Consider the following 11523-nt stretch of genomic DNA (forward strand, 5'->3'; position numbering starts at 1 on the left):
AAATGTTGTTGTTTTCGCTTATGATAGGATATAGTCTGGCTATGGAAAGAACTTCCTTCGCCATTCGTCTGGTACAGTGGCGGTGACTAGGGTTTCAATGTTTAACTACTATTTCAAGTAGGGATGTTAGGTCAATGTTTAAGACAGGTTTTAGCTGCGGTTAGCGAGAGAAATGGAATCGAGGGAAGGAGAAAGCTCCTCCCCCCCTTAGAAATGTGCTGTTTCTTGTTTCCAAAACTGCAGACGGCTTTAGACTTACTGACGCGGGGAGGTCTTTCTATAGACGAACTATACGCGTTTTTCACAAATGCACACGTATTAAATTCGATAAGCAAGCTTTTTTTTTTTTTGGTAGAAACAAAGAACTTTTAAAGTTTAACTTTGACTTGGGATTTCTGAAGTGGTCAAAAACATCACTTAGTTGTAGTATAAAAACTCGCGATGGTCTAATGTTAAGGCACTGGTTTGTCATTGCGAAGAGCTGCAGTTTGATCTCTAGCGGTGGCTTGCAAAAAGATTAGCTTGCTGCATCGTAAGAGTTTGTCAATATATCTCCGAAATTAATTACCCAAAGCAAACAATTTGATTATCTACCTTTGAAACACTTTTACTAAGAGAAAATTTGATCAAAAAATAACTTCTAGTAATTTTATAAAAAAGTTCTTCTACAATTAATTTAAAAATGTTATAAAAAAAAAGTTTGAATCATAAGAATTTGCGAGATATATATAGTCTAAAAAATGTATTAATTAATTAAAACACCTTTGGAGCACTTTTACTTAAAGAAAATTTAATCAAAAAATAACTTCTAGTAATTTTATAAAAAACTTTTTCAACAATTAATTTAAAAATGTTATAAAAAAAAGTTTGAATCATAAGAGTTTGCAAGATATATATGGTCAAAAAAAAATGTATTAATGAATTAAAACACATTTGAAGTTCTTTTACTTAAAGAAAATTTAATCAAAAAATAACTTCTAGTAATTTTCTAAAAACCTTTTTCAACAATTAATTTAAACATGTTATTAAAAAAAAAAGTTTTAACCAAAAAAGTTTGCAAGATATATATATATAGTCAAAAAAATTTATTAATTAATTAAAACAACTTTGAAGCATTTTTACTTAAAGAAAATTTAATCAAAAAATAAGTTCTAGTAATTTTATAAAAAACTTTTTCAACATTTAATTTAAAAATGGTATAAATAAAAGTTAGAATCATAAGAGTTTGCAAGATATATATAGTCAAAAAAATGCATCAATTAATTAAAAATTCCAAGTTTAAATAACTTTTGAATAATTCAGTACAAATACTATAAATGAAAAATAATTTATTAATACTTTCAATTAAAGTTATTTGAGTTGAAAAAAAAACGTTATCTAGACCTTTTGATACTAACCTAATCTACATTTATCGTTTATTGCAAAAGTTGAATGGCATTCTGGAGAATGATACACTGTAAAAAATCCGAATCGAATTACGGTGAAAATTAACGACACATGTGACCGTTCACACGTGACCATGAAATCCAATTTTAACAGAATATATTATAGAACAAACAATCTTATATACCGCAATTTTTACAGTAATAATTACTGAAAAATCAATGAAACGCTATAATTAAATTATTACTGTAAAATTACGGTACAAAATTTTGCGGTAAAAATGTTTTCGGTAGAATGGAGAAGCAAAGGAGCAACCATGTAAAGAATGGCTTCAACGTTGCAAACGAAATGACTCAGTTAATACAAAATATGCACGAATATGCAGTAAGCATTTCTTGAATTAATTTATCGAAAGATAATTCCATAAAAAAAAACTTTTAGTAAATATTTATTATTTTTTTTTGTTTTATTTAACTGCATTATAAAAAGTTTTAAATTGTTAGGTATGCAAGTTTATATCACTTTAAAGAATGTAATTTTTATAGGCAAAATGAAAAATATGAAATAAATCGGTTAAATAGTTCCTGAGAAATTGAATTTTAAAGAAGCCGTATTTTTTAAATTCAATTTCTCAAGAACCATTCGATAAATTTCATTCAAATTTTATATTTTTCCATGCAAAGTCACAGGCTTTAGAATGATGCAAAACATTTTATAATGCATCATTATTTTATTAAATAAAATGATAAAAAATAATAAATATTTACTAAAAGTTATCTTTTGCATGAATTTATCTTTGGATAAACGAATTTTATAAATATGCGCAAAAATTGTATTATTCGCTTAAGAAGTTCTCGAGTTGTGATGAAATACGCCAAAAATAAAACTATCATTAAGAAGTCCGAACTTTGGACTGCTCTCCTGGCCAAACTATGGGGACCATATTTTCCAGATTGCGGCTATATTCTGTGGGTCAAAAATTCAAATTCGTTTATTCAAAGAAAGTGCGTTTTTGTGTCTGATTTCGTAACTTAAAATATCATCTGCACTAATTATCACATTTGTGGTCATGCCCTCAAACCTTTAAGATTCAGTTCCAGAACGTGGAAATCCGATAATTAGATCAAAAGTTATTCAAGGTGGTCCGTTTTTTCGCTCTTTCTTTTTTTTTTTCTTATTTCCTTATATTTAAAAATGGATAACTTTAAAAATTACTTTTACTTTAACAATTACTTTTACTTTAACAATTACTTTTACTTTAACAATTACTTTTACTTTAACAATTACTTTTACTTTAGCAATTACTTTTACTTTAACAATTACTTCTTAATTTCATTTGGATCATTTCATTTGAAACATTTTCATTTCGGATCTATGTTGAATGATATATCAGAAACCGTTAGAATTACGCGAACTGACTCACATAACTGTGTAATTACTCTACGAAACGATAGATAGCGCCACTATAATTTCTGTATATCCTTTTTTTAAAAAAAAAGATAATATAATTTTTTACTAAATTACTTAAATGGTTGATACTTATTAATTGTGAATTGATAAGAAGTAAGCTAAGGAAGCTAATTATTTCTATACAGACATAAATCTTCAATAAATCAAAAATAATAAACAGTTAAACTTTATGCCAACTAATAAGCTCAAATTATTTTTAATTTACTTTATGTTTGTTTATTGGTAAAAAGGAAAAAAATTTTAATATTTTGCTTTTAAAAAAATAAAATTTTAAAATTGTATAATTGTATTCTACTAGACAGAATTCATTTCTGTTAATTACTAAATTTTCTTAAAAGTAAAAAAATAGAAAAAAGCTGTTTATATTAGTAGTAGCTAGAAATTTTATGAAAATGTAGTGGCGTCACCTATCGGAATTTTTTTTATCTGTTTCTAACGGGAAGCTACATATAGGCCTGGCCTACATCTATATTTGTTACCTTTGAATGCCTATGCCAAGTTATAACCAAACCGTTGATTGGAAAACCTAACTCACTAAATCTCATTATTTATATAAATAACACTAGTAATACTTCATAATTTGAATTAAAATTTCTTTTAAAAAAATTTTTACTCGAGTCCTAATGAATATGCTTTTATTCAATATTTGTTTCTCGATCAGAGAAACTAAACTATCCAAATATAAATTTTATAAACGTAGTGCATTATAGCTGTCAGGACATCTGTGTTCTACAAAGCACTTAGCTTTTAATAATAATATGGAGGGAAAAAAAAGATCAAACTTCATTTCAAGAGGAGCACTTCATGAAGTTTTCGAAGTTCTCTGTAAGTGCTCTTTAGTTTCGTATTAAAGAAGAAAAAAATGACATTCTTGATTCTATCGAGTATTGAATCTGCTTATCAGTACTGCACAATCCATGATATATAGTATCACTAACTGAATTCCGTTAAAGTTCACCCATAATCCTTCCATGTGTCTATTATCAATAATAACCAGCGATTATAATTAAGGCAGTTTTTTGAAAGCTCTGGAGTCGCTACGATGTTTTTTTGCGAATAATACGGTGTTTTCATAACTGATGTGAATTTTTAACAGTTACCTATGACCATTAAGTCAAGTTTAGCCTCTCTTTAGCCAGCGCCCTCAATATTTATTCTGAAAAAGGTGCAAAACGGCAATATGGAAAAAAACCACAGCTTTGAAAAATTGAAAAGCGTTTGCGGTTTAATTTTTTTTTCTTTTAATATTTAGAAGCTTACCTCAATGCTGCATTTGGTTCATAAAAATGTGCACACAAAAAATGGGAATAAGACATTGATTTTGATGATTTTCAATTAGGTGGAAAATTGTCGCCAAATTGGTGATTTTCAAATAACTTTTAAAATATTTTAGTTCTTTGTCCGCCAAGGCACTTAAACTGTGGTTTTTTTCTTTTCCTTGGCGAAAGAGTTTCGAAAAACCTTGCTAATAATCTCACATGAAAAGAAGGGATCGCGTCAATTTTCCGTTAAAATGACGATTGTATCGCTATCTTGTGCATTTTGAGGAATAAGTTTTCACAAATAAATAACACGAAAATCTGTTCCCCTGAGAGTTGTTACTCAGCGACTCCTGCCTACTACTAGATAAGAATTATAAAGAAAAGTATAGTGAAGAAGACAATGGGGGAATAGTAATAGGTTAGAAGTATTAATTAGGAAGGAGTTTTGAAGAAAAAAACAGTTTGATGATTTTCAAATCTAACTTTTTTCTCACCTTCAAGAATTGTAAATTTCATTTTTAAATTTTAGAAGATGTAAATGCTCGTGATACTCGTGTATAGTTGTACGATTTCAATCGAATACTTGCTCCTGAAAAATTCTCAAACTTTGACATTTGTTTTTCTCAGAAACAGATGTTAATGGAAATTTTTTCAAAAAACCGTTTAATCAAAACCGTTTTTCCATTAAACTTTCTTCTAAACGAACAGTGCTAGATTTAAATTTGGATTTATGTCCATATTGCTCCAAATCCTTCATTCATATATTGCTATAATACATAAATATAATTGTATCAATTGTATCAATAAATCAAAGAGCTTGTTTGTTTGCATATCTTTCCTTTAACTCCAGAACCATTTATGCTAGCGTCCTGAAATTTGGACAGCTGGTAAGCGTCACACTTTTAGTGCCCAATCCTGAAAGTCGCTTAGAAATTTCAATTAGATCGTTCGGGAGACACAATTGAAGAATGGAATTTTTTCATTGGCTTAACATTGAACAATGCTAACAAACAATGGGATACCTGAAAGTGACGCAGTGTGGGTATCTCGATCCTGATTGGTTGTTGAAACGTGGCATTTGTGTACGTTAGCAACTGTTATTTCCATTCTATTTTGAATATACAAGCCCGTCAAGTATCAATTCTTTAAAGTGACACATTATATATTTTTACACTAAGATTTCAATTCTTTTGATATTTATTTCTTAACACAAAGAAAGGCATAAAGAAGACAGTTAGAACGTAAACAGACTAATTATGCATCGAAGTTGCCAGATATACAAAACAAAAATATATCACATTTGCAATAAAATACATAAACAAATTATAGGCTAACCGTCAGGCTAAACGTGGATGGTTTTCGTGCTTTTAATCTCCATGTTACGCAAATGCGGGTTAGTTGCATCAAAAAGTCCTCCTCAAAGGCAAATTTCTCCCAATACTTGATCCAGGAGTTCCCTTGTCTTCTGGATTGGTTTCAAAATTACAAGGCTACGGAGTTGAACATTAGTAGCCGTAAACCCTAAATTGGGTCGGTTGTTCAACGATGGTTTTAAAATAAAATAAAACTCACAGCGTTGATATCGAAATAACAATAGAACAACAAATCTGTTCAATTATTAAATTATGCGAATCCCAATAGAGTGGCAAATGGTCACAATGATTACATAAAAAAAATGACCGGGAAAATATCCGTATCGTGATCTGTGGTGGCAGAATAATTACCAAGTCTTGGAAACTTCCGGGCAGTGGCCCGCGAGAAACTAAAAAAAAAAAAAAAAACAGAAAGGGACCAACTCGAAAGGTATAACTCGTAGCCACCCCGGGGCAAACATATACATGTTTTGTTTTTTTTTAAAAATTGCAAGTTTAAAATCAATTTGGCACCTTGGCGATTGTAGTTGGCGAGACAGATCACGATACGGAAATATCCCCGAATGACCTGTTAAAATATTTCCGAAAGCCTTCATACATGACTTAGAAATAAAAAATTGTTTCTGTGAAAGTGTTTGTTTGAAAAAGAAATAGCTTCCGTACAATATTGTTCCATTCCGTAAAGCTCATAATGTCAGAAAAAAGAATTTAAATGTAAAACACCCCTTGTTCAAATATCGAACAAAAAATAAAAAAATTTATTTTTTATTATCTATTTGAATAAAGAAGTTGGATGTTTTTCCATCCGTTTTTAAAACAGGTGTATATGCTTGTTAAAACACGAACTAGAACTGATTAAAAGCACAACTGAAAATATTAAAACATGAACTAGAAGGTAATTAAAAATAATGTCTGAAAAAACTACCAATACTAACGTTTAAAGCTTAACAACTTTTTTATCTTAAACATAACAGTTCTAGCAAATAAATAAACTTTATACTCAAAAACTGAAAAAACATCGGTGGCGTAACTAGATCACTTACAAAATACAACAATAACGAAGGCGCAACTAGATCACCCATCGTTTTCAAATTCCCGAAAAATAAATGATCTACTTCATCGCTTACATTTTTTTAAGAATCATGTTAAAAATTTCAAATTTTACACATATTTTATAGCCACAAACAGAGACTCATATGATTTATTTTACTCAAAATTACTATATGGGCAGGAAGAAAAATTTCCCAATTTTTATGTGAACGATTTCGTGGTGAATACGATAAAAGAAAATTATTAGAAAGGAAACATCTGTTATTTCAAAGAAAAAGCAAACGATTTTAAAAAAGAAGAAAAGAAAAGAAGAAGACAAAGGGCATTTTTTTCTAGCGTTAGCATTTTTCGTTCGTTTGGCGACGATTGGCTGTTGGCTGTAAATTTTAAAAAGATTAAATTTCTTTTTCTCACCTTTGATGATTTGTTTGAATTTTAGAAAAAAATTAATCTTGCTCTTGCGTGTTCCAAACCTGTTATTTTAAGAATTTTGTACTTTTGTGGTGGTGATTTAGATAGCTTAAAATGACTACTCAACTAAACGAGTCTGTTTCATTTTGAATTAATAGTTAATATTTGATGACGCAAAGAAAGAAGTTATAATATTTAGAAGGGGTGAGTTCTTCTTTTGTTTTCTTGAAGATAATGAGATCGATAATTTTGTTTTTTTCTAAGTCGAAGGTTCGATTTTTGTTAAGGTATTTCATTGTTAAAAGTTTCTTTCGTCTTTAAATACTTTTTGAGTGTTTATTTTCGATTTCTATGTGTATTCCTTCATTTTCATAATAATGCTAATGTACCATAATTTTTACATACATAATTACCGTCTAGTCAAATGTGAGCGAAATCGATTGAATAGTTTCTGAGAAATCGAATTTTCAAGAAATCATATATTTAAAATTCGATTCATCCGATTTCACTTAAATTTTGCATTTAGTCATGTAAAATTACATTAAAAGTTACAATTCAAATACCTTACAATTCAAAGAATTTTCGATTATTATTAAATAAAATTCGAAAAAACACTGATATTTACTAAAATTTATTTTTTTGCATGGAATTATCTTTGAATAAACGAATTTTATAATAGCGTATAATTTTTTTTCAATTCCCCTAAAAAGTTTTCGAACTATGACAAAATACGCAAAAAGTAAAATTAAAATTGTATCTCCAGACCAAAGCCGTCGAATAAAAGGTATGTTTGTTCAGAGAAATACGTTTTTGTGTCTGATTTCGTAACTTGAAACATCGTCTGCAATAATTAATCAGCTTATTTTAGGTCACCCCGTCAAACCATCAAGAATGAGTCCTAAAACCGATCCGAAGATCCTATCATTAGATCAAAAGTTTTTCAGGGTGTTTTTTTTTTATTTTTTTACTCACTATACTTACATTATTCATTTCTAGCTGAATCGCAATAGATAATGAATTAAAATCATAGCTTTTCTTTTCAATAAAATAATTAACAAAATTTATGCTCTCTAGTTACATGATGATAATTGCTGGCAAGGCACATTCAATCTATTCTTTTATTTATTTACACGTGATTTTTTTTCAACTCATATTGCTACTTTAATACATCCAAACTTTGAAGGTTAATGAATAAATAATCATCATTGACATTGAATGATGGTTATGGAATTTTTTTTTTTTTTTTTTGATGGAATGATGGAATTTTGTTAATTACTAAGAAGATTCTATTTGGAATATAAAATTTGCATATACCTACCCTCTTTCATTCTTTTCAACTCTGACCCTTCAATTTTCTTTCACGAAATGTAATCCACACTAGTAGCTTTGTTACGTAGGTTCATAAATGACAGGCTGGAATTATTTATCTAATGTGTTACGCGTATGCATCTTTTAAAAATTTAAAGAAAGAAAATTCTGAGTATTCAGACGAGAAAAAGCATGTTATTTTTCTTTTAAAATGATATTTAAATGCTTGGTTTTTATAAAGCAGAGATAATGATATCATTAAAGGATGGTTTAAACATGTTTCGATATTGTAAGGATTCGGTTTCTGTTTATTTGATTTTCAAAGGCCACCGGTTTTATATTGCAGTTAATTTTATTAATGGTGGTCACTTATTTGAAAAAAAATTTACTCTTTCATGCGCGCGTATAAAAAAAAATAACTTTTAACTAATGAAAAAATAGGGGGGGGAAAGAAGTATTTTGTATTTTCATGACATAATCGAAGATAGCATTCTGATTAGCTTCAATTTAATCTTTCATTAACTAATTAAATAGAGCAATTCTCAAATTTTCACCAAAATCTTTCCATCACCATAGATTTTGGTGATGGAAAGATTTGGTGCGAATTTTTATGTCAAACTTGACATAAAAATTCGCACCAAATTTGAGACTTCTGAATATGCCAAATTTTAATCTAAAAATTTGCTGTTCTTGCAATTTTGACTTTGATTTGAAATTAAATTGTTCTCAAACGAGGATTATTCTTATGTGCATTTAAATCATGATAAATATAACAAAAAACAAAAATGTTGTAGTTGGCCTTTGATTTATGACATTTCAATCAGAAAATCAATTTATTCATGTATTATTTATTAATTTAATATATTATTTAATCTCAACCATACGTTGCGGATTCCTTTCTAACCACAAAAGCGATTTAGCGATAGATATCATTGGTATATCAGTCGTAATTTGCTTGTTAGTTTAAATGGGGGTATTACTAAATTTGTTTTGAAAGTGGTGTTACCAGAATTAAAAGTTAAAGAAATGGCAGCAACGTCAATTTCAGTAACAATTGTTTTTCAGTGTGACGCTTGTTCTGAACATTATATAAGAAATGTGCAGGCATATTTAAATCTCCTATTTCCCTGTCCTTTTATTTCCAAATTTCCTAACAAATGTAATGGTAGAGAAGAGTATGTTAAATAGCCATCGAAGTTTCCAGATAGAAGCCATTGAAATATTTTGCAAGCATTTTTTTACTACCCCTTTCCATTTCCTAAAACACGCATTTTGAGTTATATCCAAAAGTAAAAGCTCATGGATTAAGTACTAATGTTATTGTGGTAATAGCTGCTATGATAATCGAAGAAAGATATTTAATATGCCAATATAGGTACTGTGGTAATAAGTTTTGTATGGACCTCAGGTACGAAATGGTACCTTTTAAGATGAATAACACTTGAAAAAAAAAAAAATTCTGTTGCATTTTTCAACAGATACCTAATTTCAAATATGCAATCGGTCTCCTTCTCTAAGTTACATTTTTTTTTCAATGTTATTTTTGGTCTGCTTTTTTTTCTCCAAAGTATGCAAGCTTAAGGGGACATTGAACATCTCGCTGAACGAAAATGCGGCGTGAAGTGACTTTTGCAATAACTGCTACAAAAAATTTAATTTTAATGATAGGTTTCTAAATTTTTTAATATTTATTTGTTAGGTTTTTTTTAATGTATTTCTGCAGTAAAATATACAAATTAAGTTAGACAATAATTTTTATTCATACAATTTATAGGCAAATTTTTTGTTAGATTTTCAAATTATGTCATCAGTAAGGTACATATAAAACTACAACTACTCAATATAATTGTCTGAAAAAAATTATACACACAATATATAGCCTAGAGTATACAGTATACCTAAAATTAGACTAAAATGCACAATTTTTTGCAGAATAAAAAATTGACTGTTTCAAAATACCAATTTTTGCTGATTTTCGGCAATTAAATTTTACTCCAGATTTCAAAATGTTTAAATTTTTAACTAAATTTGAGGTTTACTGTATAAAACAATCAATGATGTATAAGCCTACCAAGTTTTATCTTTTTAAATTGTATAGAACAAGAGATATATGTACCTAAGTAACAAAAAATAATGTTTTGAGAAAAACAGATTTAAAGGTAAAAAAACATATAGTTAAAAATAATTCATAAATTTAAAGCTCTCCAGCACCATAACTTGTTTTATCTCGAGGTAGCGGGTTCGAATCCCACCGTAACCTTGGATGTATTCTTTGTGATGTCTTTCTCTGAATTGTTCTATCTGTATTTTCTACTTGACAATGACTTATAAACCTATATTGAGCACACAAGTCAGCAAATGCATGTAATTTCAATAAATCAATAAATAAGTTAGATTCCGTCACTAACGATCCACAAAAGAGCTTCTTTCTTTATTTCGTTTCTAGGCGCAAGGCAGAATGTAAAAAAACATAAAAAACAGTAGAATTCTAAAGTAAGCAGAAAACGAAACCTTGAAATGTGGGCGTGGCACTTTTGTTTACTTTTGTTTTATTGCTTTTAAAGCACTTTAAATTTATGAAAATTAGCAAACCTATATATTTTCTTAATCAGAAAAGTATAGGCTAATAGATGATGTCAAATTCAAAAAATCAAATTTTTGAAAGAATTTTACTTCACTGTCCCCTTAAAAACGTTATGCATAAGAAGGGGTTGTGTAAATGTTGCGTAAAAAACTTCTAGGGGAGTTAAGGCACATCGTCAAGATTAAAATTGCATAGGAACCCATGCCCGGTATTGTTGTCGTATGCCACGAAGCGGGCTTCCATATTGTGAACTGTTTCATCGTGTGCTTCTGAATAGGTCATGGTTGTTAAAACACGAGAACTGATTAAAACACAACTCTATTTTTTAAAAAACACTGCCAATACCAACTTTAGAAAAATTAACAACTTTTAATTATTTTAAACATAACAGTGCTAACAAAAAAAAACATCATAACAAAGAACAAAACAGAAAAAACATCAGTGACGTAACTAAATCACCCATCTCTTTTTAATTTACTGTCGTTTTCAAATAAATGATCTAGTTCATCGCTTTTAATTTATTGTCGTTTTCAAATAAATGATCTAGTTCATCGCTTTTAACAGTAGTAAACAAATTGCCTCTAGCCACTTATGACTACATTTCCGGACACAATTTTAATCCTGATTATTCGCCTTAACTCCTCTTGAAGTTTGTCACAACATTTACGGACCCCCTGTCGTA

This window comes from Parasteatoda tepidariorum, chromosome 1 (assembly GCF_982258835.1).
Source record: "Parasteatoda tepidariorum strain Cologne lab strain chromosome 1, Ptep-v5.0, whole genome shotgun sequence".
Classification (NCBI taxonomy): Eukaryota; Metazoa; Arthropoda; class Arachnida; order Araneae; family Theridiidae; genus Parasteatoda; species Parasteatoda tepidariorum.